We start from the raw sequence: 12809 nt of genomic DNA, 5'->3' as shown, positions 1-12809 counted from the left end.
AAAATTTTAGGCTGCTCAGTTCAAATTGAGATTTTTCGGTGGAAGGCATGAAGCATCATTGTCAAATCAGGTTTCAGTAGAAAATTTTCACTCACGGGACACAGGGCCATCTTTTTTGCACAGCATGGGAATGGTGTTAGAAAATTCGGTTATAGCCCCTTATTAGTATTTCTGCCTAAAATGTATAACATAACCTGATAAATTATAAAGAAATAAGAGATGAACCCATTTGAAGAACATTCTGCAAAATAACCAGACTGCACTCTTTAAAAATGTCAATGAAAAGCAAAGAAAGTCTGAGGAGCCATTATAGATTTAAAAAGACTAAAGAAACAAGACAACTAAATGCAACATATGATCCTGGATTGGATGCTAGATGCCCTCAAAATGGGTAAAAAGAACACTATTATTTATTTTTGTTCAGTTCACCGATGCTCAGCTGGTAGTATCCAACTCTATCAATTGTACACTGTCACCTGACATTAATTTTAAAAAGTCTTCTGCATAATTACTGCTCTTTTTCTGAAGCTGTGAGAAGTTGTATGGGAGGAATAGCAGCTTTTGACCAATGCAATAGCTAAGAAGCAAGCAGGCAGCATTAAAAATAAGACCTCTGTCCAGTAGGCAAACAATGGAAGAAACAGAGATGAAGAAAAACTGTTCATCAGTGTGGCAAACCTAATGTCAATCAATACATGAGCTGCAAGAAAATATTTTTCTAAAATAACCAAGCTCAACACTACATTCCCTGAAAAGAAGCATGCTTTTCAGGCAATAAACCATCTGTTTCAAGTGTTTAGAAAATGGATCTCCAATCAGTGGTAATTTAAACTTCCTTATACCCCAGTTCAACGTTTGATAAGGACAGAGTGCTAACAGGATGGGAACTGAGTTACTATTTTAGGAAACTCAGCCAGAACAAAAACCAGCCCCCTGCAGTTATTTTGTTTATGCTCCAGACTCATCTGTTTTAATTAACATAATATTTACATGAAACTAGCTCCTGTTACATCTTTGCTGCAACTGTCACATGTTTTCTTCTTTGTTTTTATTTGTTTTTGCTTTTTTTTTTTTTTAAGTTCTTACAAAAGCACATTTGAGAATCTGCCTGAATGAGGTATATATAGTGAAATCACACTATATAGCATCATAGCACCCAAGGGCCAACCTCACCCACTTTGTACAGTCTGGGGTCAGGCATCGGGTTACCAGATAAAATATAGGATGTCCAGTTAGATTTGAATGTAAATTAAATGATGAATAATTTGTTAGTATAAGTAGGTCTTAAATATTGCATGGGAAGTACTTACAATAAAAACAAGTTTGTTGTTTATCTGAAACTCAAATTTAATTGGGCGTCTTGTGTTTTTATTTGCTAAATCTGGCAGCTTCAGCCAGAAGAAGGTTAAATGTGTGGAAAGAGCTAGAGAAAAATGAAATAGTTATCCTCTCTATTCCCAAATGAGCTATTTAGAGCATCATAAATCAAGTCTCTCAGGGTTCATTGTTGAAGAACAGCTTCGAGATTTGAGGTTGAAATTCTCTTGATTCTAATACCTATAATATCTGCTAATACTAAAACAGTACCAGTACCTGACACATCATCTTCCCCATTTCTCTGGTCATTTACATTCAAAAATTCTTTTTTATGCTGACTTTGCCTATTTTAGTTTTGCTATATTCACAAAAGTGGAATTACGGGAGAAAAGAATATGCACATTTAGAATACGTTATTTTGAAAGATATATCAAGTTACTTTCCAAAATGTTATACCAAATTATGCTACATCAGCTGTATACAGAAGTGCCGATTCCATACAGTTTCTAATATTCATTACTATTGCTTTTCTTAATAGAGGCTACTGTGCTTGGTTTGTGTCCCCTAAAAAAAGTTGAAACCCTAAGCCCTAGTACCATGGAGTGTGACCTTATTTAGAAATAGGGTCTTCAAAGAGGTAATCAGATTAAAATGAAGTTATTAGGGTGAGCCCGAATGTGATCTGACTGGTGTCTTTATAAAAAGGCCAAATTTGGACACAAGACAGATGTGAACACTGTATGAATGCCATGTGTGAAGAAGAAGGCATTTGAGTGATGCATCTCCAAACCAAAAAACTCCAAAGATCGTCAGCAAACCACCAGAAGCTAGAGGAGAGCATGGAACAGATTTTCTCTTGTGGCCTTCAGAAGCCAATCCTACTGATACCTTGATCTCAGACTTTAGCTTCTAGAACTGTAAGACAATATATTTGTATCATTTAAGCCACTCAGTTTGTGGTACTTTGTGACAGGAGCCCTAGGAAACTAATACAGATGCTAAGTATAATAAGTTGAATTAAATAAATTTAAATTTATTTCTTTAATGATTGATGAGTTTGAATACATTTTCATATATTTGTTGACTAATATGCTTTATTCTATCAATAGACTTTTCCTGTCTTTTACCTATTGTTTATATTCTTCTAACAGATTTATTGGAATTCTATATATTAAATGCAATTAATCTTTTGTTATACGTTGCCAGTTATTTTCCTGTTTGTTGCTTGTCTTTGAATTTTTTGAAAAACATTGTATTTTGCTGTTTAAAAGTTTAACATTTTTATTTAGTCAAATCTGTCAGTCTTTTCCTTTGTGGTTTCTTGGTTTCTGCATCATGTTTAGAAATGGTTTTCCATCTCAAAATTATTCAAATGTTTTGTCAGCGATGTTTAGCCTGGCATTATAAAAAAAGTCTAAGAAAGGAGTAGAGATAGAATGACTGAGACCATCATAAGCCAATTTCACATTGGGCCTGGAAAAGTTTAAAGCTTTACTTTTCTTTGTAAGTTTCTCAAAACCCTTCAGTTTTGCAATTGCCTCTCAGCCTGTATAGTTCCTATGATCTGAGAGCTGATTGCTTAGTTTTTCTGCACTGCCCAGGGCACGAGGGGCCCACCCCAGCTTCTTTTGTGCCATTGGATGGTGCTCCTGTTATCTGTCGCGGTGTAACAAACCATACCCAGACAGTGCTTGGGACAATGATAATAAAATGATGCCTGCGGCTTCATCATCTTGAAGTCTTCCTCACTCACACATGTGGCACCTGGCCAGGGGCTCCTTGAGTCTCTCTCTCTCTCTCCCTACCCTCTACTTTTCTCTTCATGCTATCTCTCCATATGGCCACCCTAGGGGAAGTGGGCTTCTTATATGGTGACAGAAGTTTTCCACCAGAGTGTGTGTCCCAAAAGCAATAATGAGGCAGAAGCAGATTATCTCATTATCTAGCTTTGAAAGGCAGGCACTATGACACGTCTGCCACATTCTGTTTGGTTGCAATGAGTCACTAAAGCCAACTCGGAATCCAGATGAGAATTAGACCCCATCTTTCGAAGGTGGGGTGTGTTCATGAATTTTCAGACATCTCTTATTACCCCCATAGATAGTATCTAAAAAATCTCTCTGGTGATTTTCTGTCTTTTCTGTGCATGGCCCATCCCAGGTCCATGGGAAACATTCAAGTATTTGTTGCCTCGCATAACCCTCAGAGAGCCAGCCAGTCCCTGCTCAGCAGCAACTTCTCTTCACTCCTCCATCAGATCGAGTCACCAGCTGGTCTCTAGAACTTGAATTTCTTAGGCAGACTCGAGTCCTTGATGCCCCTCTCTGCAAACACAAGAAACACATATCAAGATCTCTGGAGATACAGTTTGAAGCAACTCTTACTATACTTGAAGTGAAGAGCAGGTATCCTCCTCACTCTCCTTAATCCCAGCAATAAGAGCTAGTCTAAGTAAATGAGAATAGTCACCAAAGTCGAGTTTTGAAGAATACTTGGAGGCATGGAAAATATTTCCTTGCTAAGAAAATATTTTTTCTTAAATTAAGTCAAATCATCATAGGTTTTTAAAACTTGGTGACTCAAGATGGTTAAGAAATATGTTTAAGCTAGACCTATAGGCTTCTTTCAGTTTTGTTTATTATATTTAAAGCTCTAATTGGAACTCTTGTTCTTTGGACAAAGGAATCAGAGAAAAACTAAGTAACTTAACTAAAGTCATCTAGTTGGATAGTGGAAGAATTAATCACATGCTTTAGATATTGCAACGTCTTATATCAGAATTCAACCTCATGTGACCAAGATGCTTTCAGTAAAGTTATATGCTAAGATTTGCCTTGATATTTGTTTGTTTTGATGATTAGAAAACAAACAAAAAATTTTAGGTTCTACTTGACCATATTTTTCATTTTCCAGGCATTCATGAATGCATTTAATGAAAGCCGAATTTTAACAAATCCATACTGCTAAACATTATTATTTAGTGAGTAGGCATCTGTATAACGTGGTCGAATGTCATTGGCTTGAGGAGCTGCAAAGTGAGAAGCAAAGTGCTTTTGAGACAGCCCAGGACATGGTGTTGAAAAGTTACGTGTGGAGTTAAGTAAAGGTTGAAGGCAGTGTGGATTCACAAGGCAAGTACAGTAACCAAGTCCCATGATCCATCACCTTTAGGTTTGTTGTTTTTTGCCATGACAACTGCTTATCTTTGGTAGATGCTTTTGGATCCACAGCTGACACCTGAGGAAGTGGATTTTCTTAACTGTCATGACAAGGACTGAATATGAAGACTCAGCAACACAGCAAGTGATTTCCATATGGATGATAATAGGCAGTTTATTATGACTGCTCTTTTTATGATCACATAAGTGATGTCGAAAAGACACTGAATATTGCTCACTTTGGCAGCACATATACTACAAGTAGAACAATACAGAGAAGATTAGAATGTCCCTGCACAAGAGTGTCACACAAATTCATCAAGCATTGCATATTTCTTTAACAACAACAGCAGCAGCAACAACAACAACAAAAAGACACTGCATGGAGAATATTGGTTACTCTGAGCTCTGATATTCATCAATAAAACACATTAATCAATCACCTAAAACTAATTCGAGCCCTTTATAGCTAAAAATAGTGCTATTATTAACACATTGACTTAAAATCAATATAGAAAGATCAAACTGTTGGCCTCTAACCCTTGTGCTCAGGCAAATTAGGCCAACCTAAAGTCCCAATGCCAGACTGCATGCTCTGTCATGCTACTCTGAGTCTGTATGGCCATCTCGTTCACTGCTACAGTCTAGTCCCTGTCTTCGTAGACCATCAAAGGATTCATCACTCCCTTTGAGCAGTCTAAAACAGGATGGCAACCTCCCCATCCCACCCAGCAACACAACCCGAGGCCAGACTAGTAATATAAAGGAGTGAGGTGGCCTGGAGACTGGACCACTAGAGGGCTCAACTCCATCTGTTGGCAGCAGCAGCAGTACAGTTCCAGGAAATTGTTGCCACAGTAGAGTTTAGGCCTATCGTACCAGATCTTTCGATTTTTAAGATAAACTAGGAATACGGAATTTAAAATTTTTTGTATTTCCCATCTGATTCCACAAAGTGCCTATGTTCTGGAAAGTCTAAATAATGCACATTTGCGAGCCAAATTTGGCCCATAAGCTATTTCTTTTGCCTTCTCTGGCCTTGAGGTTAGTTAGGACACTGGGAGAATTACATCCCTCCTGAGTGGGACTATGACTTTCCCACTGAGACTGCAGGTCCAGCCCTTGAGGCTCATTCTCTCAAATTTCCAGCTGCTTCTCTTCATCAAGATGGATCAAGAGTTGCATTGGGTGCTTCTGCATCCCCCAGTTCAAGGAGTTTGCCTTTGCTCCTTGGTAATGTAGAGCCAACAGCAGCTTTGACACTCTTAACAAGCCTATTAAGGCCTACCCTTGATTCTGGCATTTTTTCTACAGTTCAACGTTAAAATGAGACTTTTTTTTTTAACTCTGTCAATGGCTCTTAAACTAATTTGTATATCTGAATCATTTGAGAAATAATTTTTAAAACAGAGTCCCTGATCTCCCCCAAGAGAATCTGGTAGTCAAAAGGATATAATGTCAGACAGAAGTTCTCTTTTATTCTTAGGATCCCTTTGCATCTTTAAAAATTACTAAAGACCTCAAGGAGCTTGCGTTTTGTGGATTATATATGTTTATATTTGAAATTTAGACTGAAAAATTATAATGTGTTTATCAATTCAATTTAAAATTAAACTCATTGCACATTACTATAAATAACATATTTTGTAAAGATAAATCTACTTTCCAAAACAAAACTGATGTCATGAGAAGATTGTCATTGCTTTACAATTTTGCAAATATCTTTAATGTCTGCCTTAATAGAAGACAACTGGATTCTCCTATCTGCTCTGCATTAGATTCATTATAATATGTTCTTTTGGTTGAAACAGATGAAGAAAATGTGACCTTCAAATTTGTAGTTGAAAAAGGAAGACATATTTTAACAGCTTGTTCAGGTAATTGTAGATAATCCTCTCTGATACTACACTAAATCTCAATGAGAGATAGTTTCTTAAAGGTTTGGTGCAAGGTGAAATCTTAAACCAAATCAATGAATTCTTTGTACTTAGTGACATTAAAATCCATTTGTTTTCTTGCACTTTCAATGGATCTTTTACCCAAGAGTGATTCTATAATATCATCCATTTATCATTTGGAAAATATTTGTTTGCAGATCTTCGAAATGTTGATGCATTTCATTATACAGTATACAACCTGCGAGAGAATAAGAGTTTATAAAGCAAATAATGTCTTAGCATTATAATGAAAATAGTTTTTATCTCTATGGACTCTCTTGTGTAGCAAAAAGAGCCCTTTGCTAGACATGCATAGATCTGGATTCTCCCTCAGGCTGAGATCAGTGAACTTAAGAAATTTTCTCACTTTTCTATGGCTTAGTTTCTTAACTAAAAAATGGGAGTTTAAAATGCAAGTCTGTGTTTGTCACTCTGGCACCAGTGGTGTTCAAGGCAGAAAAATGTGTGGCTATGAGGGACTGCCCCTCATGCTATAGGGTATTTAACATCTTTGGCTCTTCCACTAAATACAAATAGTGCCGAACTCCGCTCTCAATCACTGTAACGCACACAGATCCTTGAGAGAACCCCCTAGAGGGTGATACTCCCTCTCATCTGGATTTACGTTTCCTTTCAATTCTGAAGCTAAATCTAGTAAAAGTGAAGACATGACCTAAAATAATTTAACATTTTGAATTTTTCTTTTTTATGTGTGTGTACACATTTATTTAGGTATTGTGGACATTTCAAAATGTATTTGACTTGAACATATGTCTGTGATTACTTTAGTCTAGTAACATGGAAGGTAACAAAATTAGAAGAGCTAGAGTGGGGAAAGGAAGGGGAAAATAGATATTGGGGGGAAAATTCACATTTTCCTGGCCACGTTTTTACAAATTTAGGGTTCTTGAAATCTTTAATAGTGGATAGTGCTTTGCACATTCACTTGTGCAGCTGCCCAGAGATGTGGAAAGGAAGAGCTACAGAGAACCTACAGGTAGCCATGCAATCACGCCTCCAGCAGCTCTGCCTCTTGTCTGCTCCTGAAGGGGCAATGTGGCATAGTGGCTAAAAGGCTGAGTGCTAAGGCAGCCTGGCTTCCTGTTACTGATCCTCTCTATACCCGAGTTCCCTCATTTACCAAAGGAGAAAAATAAAAGCACCTATCTTATAGACTTACTGTGAGAATTAAATGTGTTAATGCACACAGAGTACTGGAATAGTGTGTGCCAAAGGGTACGGAAGCAATAAATATCTGTTAACAGTATTACTGAGGAAAGGCAGGAAGCTCCACTCTCCTCCACTGAAAACCTTAGGCTACCTTTGATGTTTTATTCTCTCTTTCCTGTTAATTTTTTCCATTCTCTTCCCATAAGGCTGAACATAAAGCTGATTTTATCATACTTTTATGTGTACATGTGGGATGTTGGCCATAATGGGGGTTGTGCCATCTTGTAGCCCTGGATGGCTTCAGCACAGGGCTCTTAGGAAGCCCTCCTGATGTCCATTCTAAAGAAATTTCCTAATGCCCAGTAGAGCTAGCACACCAGAATTTTGGGAGTTTGGAACACACACTTTTGAATGAGGCTGATCTGAAACTGTCTCTGTTGGCAATGAAAACCCCACAGAAATAGACCAAAATGGAATTCCCAAGATCTTTAGCTTTGCAATGACCACTGAGTAGAAAATTTCAAATTAAAAAAAAAGAGAGAGCACCCTCACTAGGACTTTTCTGCAGTAAACATTTGAAAAGGTTTAGAGGTGAATCATGGAGGAGGGCTGCCTCTTCTAAATTTTAGCAGTTCATGCCAAGGTTGTATCTTCTTATCCTCCTCCAGAAAGAAAGAGATTGGTTTACATTTCTTTGCAGAACCTCCCCCTACGCTCCAGGGAATTTTCACTTTGACATCACCAGAGACATGAGGGTGGTGGGGAGATAAAAAACAAAACAAAACAAAACAAAAAAAAACAGGCACTTACCTCTTGGGTTAATTGTGGATGTATTTGCAACTTGGCTTCTGGTTGACTCCTGGAGTTCTGAGAGAAAAATCCTGACAGATGTGTATATTCCATCAGCCTTGCAGAGATAAGGAGAAAGTGACCTCATGGTAAAGCTTCTGTATGTTTGTGTCTCTGAATAAACACTCTCTTGTGGAACTTCTGGGTCTGTGTTTCTTTTTTCTGTTCTTAAGTGGCCCAGACATTTGGCCACTCTTTCTTCAAGAATCTACTAATGACCAATTTAAGTACTTGATGGCCGAGATGAGTTTATGGTCTCTTATATCTCTGTAAGTGTGTAAATTTATATAATTATAGAGCTGCCAAAAGTTTTGAATTCACCTAGTTCAACCCTCTTATTTTCAATATGGAAGCTGGAGCCAGAGAGACTAAATGAACTTCCTAGATCAGAAATTGCTTATAAAGTAGGAATGAGTTGAGAATTCCCAAACCATAACCCTTTCTACTGCTTACTCCAGAGTTCTTGAAATTGGGGTCCATATGTCCCCTGGAGAGGTGTAGCTACGTGCACAAGATACACAAAAGTGATAGATACAACCTGGGGTATCTTCCCAGAGTTTCAATTTTACCCTAAGGCCAACATTTAAACCAATTTTTATAACATGTGTACCACTGTTCATATCACATGTTATCATATTTTCCTCAGCTCCCAGAACAGTGCCTGACATTGAAGGTAATCAATGAATATTTGTTGGATGAAGAAATAAATAAATAAATGTTAAAAATAAAATACGATATTTCATCAAATATTTTAACTTATTGTGGCTTGAGAGATATGTCTCTGGAAATATTTGAGAAAACTATAGTGGTATCTCAAAGAAGCTGCTATATTTTGGCCATGTGCCTCATTTGAAAATCTTTATATATATTAGAAAAGTCCAGTGTATTTGAAATCAATGAATAAGAAAATTGCTGCCTTTGTTCATATCTCGGAAATATAATTTCTCTCCTTTCCTCCTGCCTGCATAATCTTTTCTTATTATTTCCCCAGGGAAGTCTTCCCCAAACTCCTGAGACTAGGCTAAATTTTCCAGTTTTGTGCTTTCTCCTTTGTAACTTTCAACACATATGTCTTCTCAGATAGTCTGAAAATTTCCTTCATGAAACATGACTCATGTTGATCTCACTAATTGTCTGATATGTCTAATGCCTTGATCAGGGCCTGGAATAGTAGAGAATGGAGGTGCCTGGCTTATTCTGCTTCAATTAAAAAATAATGCCTACCAGAATAACAGCAGCTCAATTCATACCAGATTCTAGACAGTGTCTCCTGCTATTGTAATTCCAGAAACTGAAATTCTGCAGGCCATCCAGTGACCACTCATTGTGACTCATGCCATTTGCCCATCTCTTTCCAACAGGGTCCCTGGTACCTAGGGGTGCTCTATTTCCTAGTTGAGAGGTATTAGAAGTAAGGAATCCAGAAAGAAAGTTAAAAAAAAAAAAAGACCTAATTTGAGGCAGTGTAAGTGCTTGAGAAAAGAAAAGGATGAATTCAAGAGATATTTTCATAACTAGAATTACCTGAGTTTAGATGTGTTGGGAACAGAGAGCAAGGTGTGGAGAAACTGGAGGATGACCCAATATATCACCACCAGATGCTGTAATGTTCATAGTCAACTACCTGTCTCTCTTCAAGATCCCAAGGTAGAGAACCTGACTGGCCTGACTGGATGCATCTTTTTTTTTTTTTTTTTTTTTTAAAAATAAATGACTGCTGTACCTGTGGCCTTTGAATCAGTGTGACAAAGGTAGGGCAGTGGCTGTGGTGGCCTCACTGGAGACACGCAGTTCAAGGCACTGAACTTGGCCCAGCCCCAGTTAGAGATTCATCCCTGAGCATGACCCTAGAGCAGATAGAGGTTTCAGCACTGTCATTCTTCGCTCTGCTGGTTATGCTTTGGGAAGAAGAACATATCAATAAGAAGATAATATGAATACATGAAAATTTATAAATCTTGATAGAAAAATGTAAACTTGTAAACAATTTCTTAGGAATACATAAGCCAAATGAGGTAAACCTGTGATGTGTGGCATAGGCAGACAGGAATAGATTTATTTGGTCTTCATTTTGTAAGGAATACTGCTTGGCTTGCTCCCTCTAGACACTCAGCCAAGTGCCTACTCTTCTAGTTCTCTCTTCTTCACTATCATTGACTTTACCTGTTTTTGGACTTAAAAAAAACAGAGATCCTTTGACCATCCCCTATCATTTTATCCTGATTTATCAGCCTCTCCAAGTTTTACTTCCTTGTCTATGTGTCATAGATCACTGTCCATCAGTCCATCTGTTCTCTGGCTTAAATTCTTAAGTCGCCTTGTCTCCTACTCCTTTGAGCTCATCCACAAGGCAAAACTCTTAGCCTGGATTTACATTACTTTCTTCTTTCTTCACTCATGCTCTGGGGTTGCTTGGGGAAAACCACACAACCAGGAGATGGATGTAGACTGTCCATGGTCTCATAGTCTCCAGACTACAAGACTGTCCAGCAATTTCCAAGTATCACCAGCCACCTCCACCTTCCACTTGGTTAAGGAGTATTATAAACCTTTAACTCTCTTGTCATATCTGGGCCCCTGTCCTTCCTGTGGATCTCATCTACCACTGTCTCTTCACCTATAAAAATTAGGTTCCTTAGTCAGTGTTGCACTGAGCACAGATGTGCGCGGTTGAAAGTGAGTATGGACTGGTTACATGTAAGACCCCAGACTGCTACAGGATTAAAAGTGATAAAGATTAAAATAAAAAATATATATTAGCTAACATTTACTAAACTCTTATTAAGTATCGGGCAGTGTTCCAAGAGTGTCACCTTATTCAATCCTCATAGCAACATCATGAAGTAGCAGTTGAAAATAGATCCCTTGCTTACTCTTGCTTCTTTGTTAAGAAAACTCTAATTTAGTTCATACCCATGGCATGGCTCATCATTTGTCTGAACAAACTGGGGTGTCCTGCTCTGCTTTGCCAGAAATGCAGTTCCCCAGCTGCCTTTATAGCGACAGGTGGCCATGTGACTCTGTTCTGAGCAATAAGAAGTCAAGGCATGTCCTCTGGGGATGCTACTTTTTCCAGATAAAAACATAGTACCTCAAAAAGAGAAAGGCATATGTCCTCTTGTCCTTGACTTTGAATGGAATCAAATGGCCTGGAGCTTAGGTAGCCATTTTGGAAACATGAGGTGACCAGCATGAGACAAGCCAAAAGGCTGAGGCTGGCAAGGGACGGGGAGCATGAGAAGAGCCTGAGTCCCGAAGGCATCATGAAGCTGCCTTCCCATACCTGCACCACTCAGCTCCAGATTCTCATTAGGAGAGATAATTGCATGTCTTTATTGCCTGGGTGATTCTTGTTGGGTGTCCTTTTATTTGCAGCCAAGCACTCTGAACTGAATCAGATGATTACCATTATGATAAGAAGGAACCAAGTCTTGGAGAAGGTCAGTGGCTTTGCTAAGGCTGGCAAGTGGGTGGGAGGTCGACAATGGACTCATGTAGTTGGACTCCAGGGCTTGCTCTCTGGACTCTACCTGTGGCTGCCAGGTTACTATACTTTCATGATGCAGAGTTGGATGATGGACAAAGAAGGAGAGCGCCAGATGAAGGGAGGTAATTAGGAGAGAACAAACGAGAGAGACTAGACTGATATACTGATGAAAGAGATGGCGTGAGAAGAAGATAGGCAGAGTTCATGTTAAGCACACAAACCAGCCAAACATCTCTGTTGTGGGTGGTGGAGAAAGCGATTTTGAGACTTGGATGAGGATGGGACATAAAAGATTGGTTAAGAGAAGTTACCACTGGGGGTGGGGGGACAGTGTTTCAAAAGGTAAAACTTAAAGAGAAAAACTCCTCTCTTTAAAAAAATGCTCTGGTCTCCCTGCACTGTCTTCGATGTCATACGATGACAAGAGAAGTTACACAGAGGGTGAGCCACGCGGGCTTGGAGCCATAAGGCACCATGAAATACTAAAGAACTTATGGCTTCTATACAGTAGATGAACATTTTTTAAGGTAATAACTTACCCTAGAAAAATCCTACTTTAACTGTATAACTCTTTACCTGCAACACTGTAAAGCAAAGTAAATAGAACGAACAATGGGCCCAAAGAAAGAAAGATGTGAGAAATGACTGGCACCAGGCAAATTAGCAGAAAAGAACAATAAAGGGTTTTTTCTTTCCTTTTTTTTCCTTTGGTTTTTATCTCATTTTTTTAAATTAAAAATTATTGGGATGACATCGATCAACAAAATCCAATAAGTTTTAAGTGTACAATTCAGCAGTGTGTTGTGTATGTATATATTGCATTGTATGTTCCCACCCAGTTAGTTTTCCTTCCGTCACCACACATTTGACCCCTTTTACCCCATTTATCTC

The 12809-nt window shown here is 38.4% G+C and overlaps 1 non-coding gene across 1 annotated transcript; it reads left to right on the top strand.

Annotated features, from left to right (window-relative positions):
- Positions 1-4706: 4706 nt before the first annotated feature.
- LOC118605845 lies at positions 4707-4812 on the top strand. The gene has a single exon (XR_004952253.1). It is a non-coding gene; the product is annotated as a U6 spliceosomal RNA (small nuclear RNA).
- The last annotated feature ends 7997 nt before the right edge of the window (positions 4813-12809 follow it).

Source organism: Rousettus aegyptiacus, unplaced genomic scaffold (assembly GCF_014176215.1).
Source record: "Rousettus aegyptiacus isolate mRouAeg1 unplaced genomic scaffold, mRouAeg1.p scaffold_m13_p_7, whole genome shotgun sequence".
Taxonomy (NCBI): domain Eukaryota; kingdom Metazoa; phylum Chordata; class Mammalia; order Chiroptera; family Pteropodidae; genus Rousettus; species Rousettus aegyptiacus.
The sequence above is the reverse complement of the archived record's forward strand: the minus strand, read 5'-3'. Positions and strand labels throughout refer to the sequence as shown.